We start from the raw sequence: 9,597 nt of genomic DNA, 5'->3' as shown, positions 1-9,597 counted from the left end.
GGGCGGCGGACAGGCGAGCGGGCCGGCCTCCTCCCGGAAGCGGGGAGGAAATCCTGAGCGGAGCGGCGGAGCGCGGCCGCGGGCGGCGTGGGGCAGCTCGGCCGGCCGGCAGCGCCGCCTCCTCGGCGGCACGGCCTCGGCATCGCCCGCCGCACGGCAGGTGCCTTCCCGGGGCGCCTTCGGTGTCACCTTACCCCTGCGGTTTATCCTCAGGCAGGGCGTGTGGGGTCAGGCGGGAACGGCACCCGTCCGAAACCGTGGGGAGCAGCTGATGCGGGCGTGGGAGCTCCAGCCGCTCCCGGACGGGCAGCGTGTCCCCTTCCCAAACGCTATTATTTGTGCAGGGCACAAGTCCCGTACCGTACAGGAGGACGAGGGGACGCCGGGGCTTCCAGATGCGGCATTGGTTGATACATCAGTATCTGCCTAAACACCTGCAATATCTGTCTAAATATTTTAAGTGAGACTGAAGCGTGCGAGTGCTTTTCCGCTTCCCGCTGCTGTTACAAGGCATTAGTGAGGATCGGAGAGGAGCAGGTGTGTTCTCTGCCTCCCAAGAGAAATTCTGCCGGCTCCCTTCTCAGCTGTGTGGATTGTCGCATGCAGGCCCTCACGTGTTCGCTAACTCGGGTGCTTCCCCCTTCAGCTTCAGAAAAAGACGCGCAGTATCTGCGTCTTTTCCTTGGCCAAGTCCTAGGAGCGCAGCTGAAAACGCAAGGATCCTGGAGCTGAGCATCTGCTATTTGAGATGCGTGCGTGCGCCACAGGACACAGAAGTACTTTCCTGCTCCTTATTTTATGCCTCAGCTCCATGAACTGTTGAGAGAAGACAGACTTTGCTCGGTGATGCTCTTCACTTGTTACCTTATCCGTGTTTTCTTTCTATATCCAAACTTAAAAATCTAATTGAATTGGAGACCATAACAAAAAAAAAAAAAAAAAAAAAAAAAAAAGAATGTTAGAGCAGAAAATGAGATGTGGCCTATTTCAGTTGCTTCTCCTTACTCAGACAGACCTTACCAGAGAGATTCTGCTCTGGCATAGAGCATCTGGGCCCAACTTTTTCTTGTTTACCGTGAAATAGTGGGGGCAAGATCTTGGATATTGGGCCACAGCTTAACTTAGAGAAATTCTGAAAGGGACTTTAGCTTTCCATACGGTAGGGAAAAGTGCTACCATGTTCATCCTGTGTGATCAAACACTCTGCTTTGGTGCAGCAACAGTGGATTCCAGTCCTGCTTTGACAACTATCATGAAAACCCATTGTAACGTCTGAAGACTTTGCAACCAAATGGTTGTTTCTGATTGCATTGCTAATTTGGATGTGGGATTTGGAAACATCGAGCATGTTTCACCATGCAGTCTGGGAAGCAGAAATCTTCTACCTCTCACCCTGTTTTTCTTCTCAAGTAAAAGCAGTTTGTACAATGTTAAGAATTTTTCATTGAAGAATCAGAATGATGAAAGTATGCAAAGTAATTAATTGATATTATATTAAGAAAGGTAAACTAGTAAGAGTGTATTGCAATGTTCTAAAGAAATTTAAAAATACCTATTCTTCCTATCCAGTCAGCTGTCCGAAGTTTCCAGAGACACGGGGGCAGAGCTACTGCAGCCGTTGAAAAGAGTATGGGAATTGGCAGGCAGAGGCTAGGAAGGATCTGGGGTTTGTTTCTTTTCCCCGCAGCTGTTGCAGAAAAAGGAAACTGAATGGATGGAAAGCCTGTTGTCATCAACACCGGGCTCCCTCTGCTTCTGCTTACGGAGAACAGCCATACCTGGTCTTGGTCCTGACTTGCTGGGGATGCGTGTTGTACACCCCAGATGAAAGGATTTATCGTGGAGGAACACTCCAGCGTGAGCAGCGGGAGGAGACAGCTTAGTTCGGAGAACACGTAGGCTTCACCAACAACGTGAATTTAGGAGTCCTCGGAGGCACTAATTTGGCTGAACTGAGGACTAGACTTTAGGGTGCAGGGGAACCTGCTACTTCCGAAGAAGGGAACTGGGTGTTGCTTGCAGCAGACCATTCTCCTGCTTTCAAGTCCTCTCCCCGTTAAGCTGAAGAATCCTCCAGCCACCCAAAAACTAAAAGAAAAGAAAAATCCCAAATGGCTGAGAAAGAAGAGGACACAGCCTGTGTCCACGGGATTAGAAGGCTTATGAACGCATATACGCACATTTAACGGAAAAGCAGCAGGCGTGGCTGTTGATGGTTAGAGAAACCCTTCTGAGGCATACAAAACCGGCAGTTTAATGACTTGATCAACAGCCTAGAGAGATTGAATGCGCAAGACAAGATCCAGGCGCAAAGGTCGATGCGGTTTATCTGGTCTTTGACCACTACCCTGTGTTAATTAAACATGAGGTCAGGCACAGATGACAGGTGTAGGCAAACGGAAACAAATTACCTATACTGAGAAGGGCTGAGGGTTTTTTGTTACTGTGTAACCACGTTGCTACACTGTCAATAGCAATAATGTTAATAACCTCCTTCTGTTTTAAGCAATTCCCATCAGATCCTCCCCAGTTTGTGTTTTCTTTTTAAATCTTTAAAAGATTATCCTTTGGCCTGCAACACATTTTGCAGAGCTGAAAAAGAAAAGGTTGTATTCTGCTCATATTACAACCGCTTCCGAGCGATTTAGTGATTGCAAATTGTGTGTGTGGGAAGAAAAGAAGGTGGTCACTATGGTGTTTTGAACTCTTACCACATCTTTTTCAGAGGAAGACAGTGCTGCATTCCCAGAGAGAGTTGCTATTTGCACTATGCTCTCTGCTCTCTAAGTGCTTCATAAAATGATTGCATTAACCCAGCTCTAATGGATTATAGATTAGGCAGAAAGGAAAGGGCACAGCATTGTTCTTCCGTATTGTCCCCCGATTTATTTTGCTTAAGCAATAGATCATAATTCACAGAAGCAATTGGTTAGTCACAGCTTGGTTTACACTTTTAATTAGGAGGCTACACTAGCGCTATGTTGTCCTTGTTTTATTTTTTTGTTAGGGGAGGTGGTTCCGTGATCACCTGGGGCTTGGGGGGGAGTTATTACGTTCTTACTGACATTCCAGTGGACAATTGCAAGCTGGTCCCAGCGCGGTTCTCTGTAGCCCCACTCTTGGAATTTATTTCAATAGGCGGTGCAGCACCTCTGAGGAGGGGCAAAGTGACTTTTAACCCCAGAGTTTTAAATTCGAGGTTCTGTTTGGTTATATTCTTTTAACAGTTGTTTAGCATTCATCGAACAAAATGGGAAAAATACCTTTGTGTCAGTCTGACCTGTCTTGGGAATACTTAAAAAGCTCCAAGTTCACGTGTAAAACATCTGAAAACTCTTCCATCAATGCAGGGAAGAGGGCACTCATTGTTCCTGGTATTTATTATCAGCAGGGGAATGGGAGGAAAACAGTGCATTTGAAAAATTCACGTCAGCTTTCTCAAGCCTTCCTCATGCATATTATAGATTTTTCTTCCCTTAAAGTGTGAATGAAGTCAACGCAAATGTTCTGTGTTGGAGGCTCTTCAAATTTCAGAGGAAAAAGTCAGGATGTGTTTATGTTTGTACTCTTGGTACTCGTGAAAAAAATCAATTATTGTGGCATTAGGAATAGCTGCTTCTGTTTGTCCCCTTCTTGAGCTTTGTTGCTCTTACTGTTATCTCCATGTTCCCATGCATCTGTATCCTTTTCTTCCATGCTGCTTCTCTTCACTCCCTCATGAAGTATTTCTCAGCCCTTTCCAGTGGTAAAGTTGGAAGGAAAATAGGATTCAAACGGAATGTTTTGTATCATTTGATGTAACTTTCTTTAACTGTATTTCCTTCAATTAAAACCGTGAGTATTTCAGTTCAGCGGGTGTAGCGGGTATCCTGATTACAAATGCCTAATTCAGTATTGTTTTACTCTCTGTTTAGGTGGGTGAAGAGACCTTCAACAGCTGCTGCAACATGAAGACTGCCCAATATTTGTCCCCCTTGGAATGACTCCTGCAGGATCTAGTCTACATGAAACCAGTTCCCTGCGTCTGAATACAGCTGGCAAACTGCTAAATACAGGTTCGTGGTTAGCAGAGGACCAGAGCAATTTGACTCATCATCGTGTTAAATAATGGTGATGAAACTTTGGTTTGTGGCATTTAAAATGTTCACAGAAGAGTTAAAATAAAGGTTAAAATTCTGTGATATATAGCTGAGTATAATTCTCAGCAATGCGAATTAAAATTGGTAATTTTGTTCAGAAACCAAAGATGGCAATCCACGGCATGCTGAAAACACAATAGGAGACAGTACAGTATAAAATAAACTGAAAGCAAGCAAATATACTGAGGACATTTTTCTTAAAAAAATTTTTTTTTCATTAAAAATGTTATCAGAAGCTGCTACAGAACTTGGAGAATTTTCGTAAGAGTACAATAGAACTGGATGTTGAATCTGGGTTAAATTTCCTCCTGGCTCCAAGGAATCTTAATTGTTGCTTAAAGTGAAACATTTGCATTTTTATTTACCTATTTTCATTCCTTTATAAACACTTCAAAATGGTTAAAAATTTGCATCTTGTATTTCAAACACAAACCCAAAGCATTTTAGAATACTTTATAATAATGTAAAAAAACGCCCAACAACGTCCATAGAAATTTGGTAAACTCTTGTTCTACCTACAGCAACAGTATGGCTCCAGCTGAATTGCAAGGAGTCAGAAATATGTCCAATGAATCTTTTTCCATTTGGCAGCTTCTTAGATTTTCTTTAGCATGTTAATAGTGAAAAATATTTATAAGCATTAGACATAATCTTAAATGAGATGTATATTAAAAATGTCTACTTTATGCAAAGCATATAGCCTTGTTTAGCAACAGATTTTTTTTTTCATTTTTTTGAAAATTTCTAGCTGTGTTTTTAATAAATACAGATTTCAACAAGTCTATCGGAGTGTACTGGAGATCTTACTGCTTAGAATTTAGGATTACATAATGTTGTGACTGGGACTATTTTCTTATGACAAAACATACAATGTTTATATTCTGTTTGAGTTACTCAATGTTTGTTACTATTTTAGCAGGTTATTAAAATTAAACATAGATATTATTCAGTGCTTAGGTCATCTTTCAGGCATTATTTAGTGCATATTGAGTGCCTTTGTAAGACAAGAAAGACCTGTACTTGACTGTAAGCACACGATTGGTGCCATTGATGGCAACAAAAATTATCATGCACATAAATTAGGAACATTCTTAAAATATCTTGATGACCCATGGAGACAGTTTATTTTCCTATCAGTCTAAAAATATGACCTAGCTGGTTCTGAATACATCTTAGAATTTTAAGTAAGTATTTTCTTTACAATCAGGAAATTTAGTATCAGAAAGAAATTAATCCTTCCTTCCAATACATCATCTAATGTAAAAATCATCTATGAATAAAACAACAATAGGTGGCTAAACATTTGGAAATATCAGGTAAGTATACATTTTTTAATCCTCTGAGGTATGCTGAAGTAGGAGAATTTGTATAGATGTGCAAACCCAAGTACATGGTATTGTAGTGTGTATGCCCTAGATTGCTACACTATTTTTACTTATTTTATTTTATCTCTGAATATTTAAAACTTCAAGCTTAACTTCACAGGTATGTTGTTTTCTCTCCACTAAAAATAGTTCAGCCTAGTAAAACTTAAAACCTTAACCAAGCGAGAAGATTCCAGGATGCTCCTGCTAGGAAAGAGAATCTTCTTTATCCAAAACCACTTTTTTCAACATGTTGAAGTTTTTAGCCAGATATAGGAAAAAAAAATCCTTCTTTTTAGTAGATGTCCATAGGATTAGTTTTGTTTCACAGCAGGAAAATGAAGTGATGTATTTGTAATCTGTTCTCTGCTCAGCTGTTTTTCCTTCCTAGAAAAGAGGTAGCAGATAGAACTCCTTAGGGAGAGAAACAGCGGCATGGACACTGTGGGTTAATATCTGTGTTCTAATTAACAGTTTCACAGAGGATGCCAGTAGCACAGTAAAAACCAAACCCACCAAAGCAATTTGCTGTATTGCATGACAGCTTGCTCACTATCTGGCATTAAAAAATATTTTAATCTGCAGAAACTAGGAAAAAAAATCAATGCCAATTATTCATGACATTTCTGAAAACTGAGGAAGAAATTGGATTGTGTTATGGCTAATGGATCTGGAAAAGCAGTGGAAATACAGTGCAACAAGTTAACAGGATAGGTGTGTTTTAGCATTAACGAGGGATGGCACATGGCCACGGGATGGCAGCAGAGGCTGAAGAATTAGGGGTTTTTCTCTACGTTAAACTACGGATAAACAGGATATGGTCTGAAGTTCTAACGGGTTCTTCAGGTTCTAGAAAATATACATTACGTATATTTTCACTTGAAAAGATGTGGCATGTTCATCAGACTAGAAGTTTCTGTGGAGAGTGATTACATGGTTTTAATTGTTAAAAAAAAAAAATTGGGGGCAAATTATTTTCAGCAAAACAGTAGTTTTCATCTCAATTGCCAATATTTCCATCTTTCTTCCTCAGTTAGTTGAGTTAGTTCCACCCAGTAGAGCAGGCCTATTTCGATAAAACCAAGGCAGTTGCTTACTTTCTCCTAATTCCTTTTCCTAATATTTTTGTTCACAGGAAAAAACTGCAGTACAAAAACCCCTTTTGGGGAAAACCAGAAAATTAAAATCTAGAATGCCTTCAATTTTTAAGAGGAGGACTGAGAAAACTGCTTGTTCTAATACAGTCTTGAACTGAGGAGGCAGAATTTTTGAACTCAGATTGGTATAAATCAATAAGCTCTGCTATTTTAAAAACAAAACTACAGTCTGCTCATTATATGTAAACTAGAGGCTCTTTTTCAACTCCTAGGAAGCTACTTATATATACCCTTCATATGACAAATTCTGAGAACTCAGGATTTGTGCAAGATAGTAAACAGAACCTCAAAACTCCATGAGTTAATAATTGCCTTTCCTAGAAGTTGCGATTTTTTTTCTTCTAAACCATTTAAAAGGAGGCTTTTCACGTGGGATTCTCACCTGCAATAGGCACAGTCCCCTTTCTGCATTGCGTGTTCCAGATCCTACATTGCAACTTCAGCTTTAATCAAACAAGATAGTCCAGAAAAACTTCTGTCTAAGTCTCTATCCAATCCATGCAAATACTCATAGTAGGATTCCCTGCTGGAGTGTGACATTTTGCAGAACTGAAAGGCAACCAGGCAGAGTTTAGGCAAGCAGCTCTCTGGAATGGCTTAGATGAACGGGAGCAGAGGCTGGATGACCTCCAAAGTCCTATTTCCTGTGACTCTACCGGGGTTGTCTTGAGCGTTGTCCCACCCTCTAGGAGGGTAGCAGCTGCTCTTAGAAAAAGCCAACATGCTCTCCAACAATAACAAGGAGTTTAAAGGGATGTCATTAGGTTATGCACAGCGCTGAATTCTGCATAAACCAGAGGTCTTCTCTCATGGCCCCTCGCTGGATTGCTCTAATATAGCAGGAAATAGTGAGGAAGACCATAATCACCAGCTGGAGGATGGCGTGACTTAGCAATGCACTTCATTTTGGGTAGCCAGAAGGGAACTCGTTCTGTAGTTCTTTCTGTGCGTCCAGATTCCTGCACTGAATGCGTAGTAATAAGTCTTTGCAATTACAGGCGAGTATGCCTAAAGCACTGTGGATTCCCTTCCTCCAGCCTGTGATTTAACTGCTCTGTCATGACTACCTGAGGTATTCAAAGCGAGCCCTGCCTCACAAGGCAGGCAGCAGTGGGTAATTACAGCAGCACTGCTCAGGTAAATAAGGCCTTTGGCAGATGAGCTTTGGTTCCTTCTGCTGCAGCGGTTTAAGGCAGTACTGCTCTGCCAGTCTGCCCTGGTGGTCTCCTCCCGTGCACAGGAATGGCAGAAAAAAACATAGTCCCATTCCTCTGCTGGTGCTAGGTTTGAGGAGGGTTACAAGTGAGTATGATTTCTAGATTGTAGACCGAAAAAGCAAAGAAATAAACCTTCTGCTAACTCCAGTACTGAGGTTTTAGATGGCATTTTTCACCACAATTTGAGGACTGATAGATTAAATTACCTGGAGTGCGAGCACATGGCTTCATAAGGGAAAGTTCTGTTTAACTAATTTGATATCCTTTTATGATCAGGTCACCCGCCCAGTGGATGAGGGAAGGCAGAGGAAGTAGTTTTTCTGGATTTTAGTAATGCTTTTGACACCGTTCCTCACAGCATCCTTTTGGACAAGTGGTCCAACTGTGGGATGAGCAGGTTCACAGTGTGCCGGGTGAAGAACTGGCGGAAGGGCAGGGCTCAAATAGTGGTAGTGAATGGGGCTACATCTGGCTGGTGACTGGTCACCAGTGGTGTTCCTCAGGGCTCAATTCTAGGGCCAGCGCTGTTCAATATATTTATCAGCAATCTGGATGCTGGAGTTGAATGCAGCATTAGCAAGTTTGCTGACAATACCAAACTGGGAGGTGCTGTCAACTCTCTTGAGGGACAAGAGGCCTTGGAGAGGGATCTGGATAGATTGGAGCATTGGGCAATGATTAATGGGATGAAATTTAACAAGTCCAAATGCTGGATTCTGCACCTAGGACAGAGTAACGCTGGGCACAAGTATTGATTGGGAGAGGAGTGGCTGGAGAGCTGCCCTGCAGAAGGGTCTGGGGGTGCTGGCCGGCAGCAGGCTCAATGTAAGTCAGCAGTGTGCCCTGGCAGCCCAGAGGGCAAACCGCACCCTGGGGTGTGTCAAACACAGCATCACCAGCTGGGCAAAAGAGGTGATTGTCCCGCTGTATTCAGCTTGGTGCGGCCTCACCTCGAGTATTGTGTGCAGTTCTGGGCCCCACAATTTAAGAAGGATGCGAAGGTCCTTGAATGTGTCCAGAGGAGGGCAACAAAGCTGGTGACAGGGCTGGAAGGCATGTCCTGTGAGGAGCGGCTGAGGACTTTGGGCTTGTCTTGTTTGGAGAAAAGGAGGCTGAGGGGCGACCTCATGGCTCTCTACAGCTTCCTGAGGAGGGGAAGTGGAGAGGGAGGTGCTGATCTCTTCTCCCTGGGATCCAGTGACAGCACACATGGGAATGGCTCAAAGCTGCGCCAGGGGAGGTTTAGACTGGACAGTAGGAAGCATTTCTTTACCAAGAGGGTGGTGAAACACTGGGACAGGCTTCCTAGAGAGGTGGTTGATGCCCCAAGCCTGTCAGTGCTTAAGAGGCATTTGGACAATGCCCTTAATGACATGATTTAACTTTTGGTCAGCCCTGAATTGGTCAGGCAGTTGGACTGGATGATCACTGTAGGTCCCTTCCAACTGAAATAGTCTTCTCTTCTCATGTTGGCTCTAAGGCTGCAAAATAGCCATTCTGTGCAATGAGGGGCAAATGCAAGTTTAGGAGATGCGATAACCTCTCAGCATTCATCAAGAGAACAGTCCCGTTGAGGGACCAGAGACCTATTAGAGACAACTGAAAATCGCGTGCATTTATTCTGTGTAAAACCAACCAGCCAACGAGCTAATCCCCTCTGCCTTGCAGAAGGCCCTAAGCCAACAAGGGGTTTTTTTAGCTGAAAAGTGAATACGAGTTC

Source organism: Nipponia nippon, unplaced genomic scaffold, assembly GCF_047370975.1.
Source record: "Nipponia nippon isolate SJK-2023a ecotype South Korea unplaced genomic scaffold, ASM4737097v1 scaffold_1, whole genome shotgun sequence".
Classification (NCBI taxonomy): Eukaryota; Metazoa; Chordata; class Aves; order Pelecaniformes; family Threskiornithidae; genus Nipponia; species Nipponia nippon.
This window is presented reverse-complemented; position numbering follows the sequence as displayed.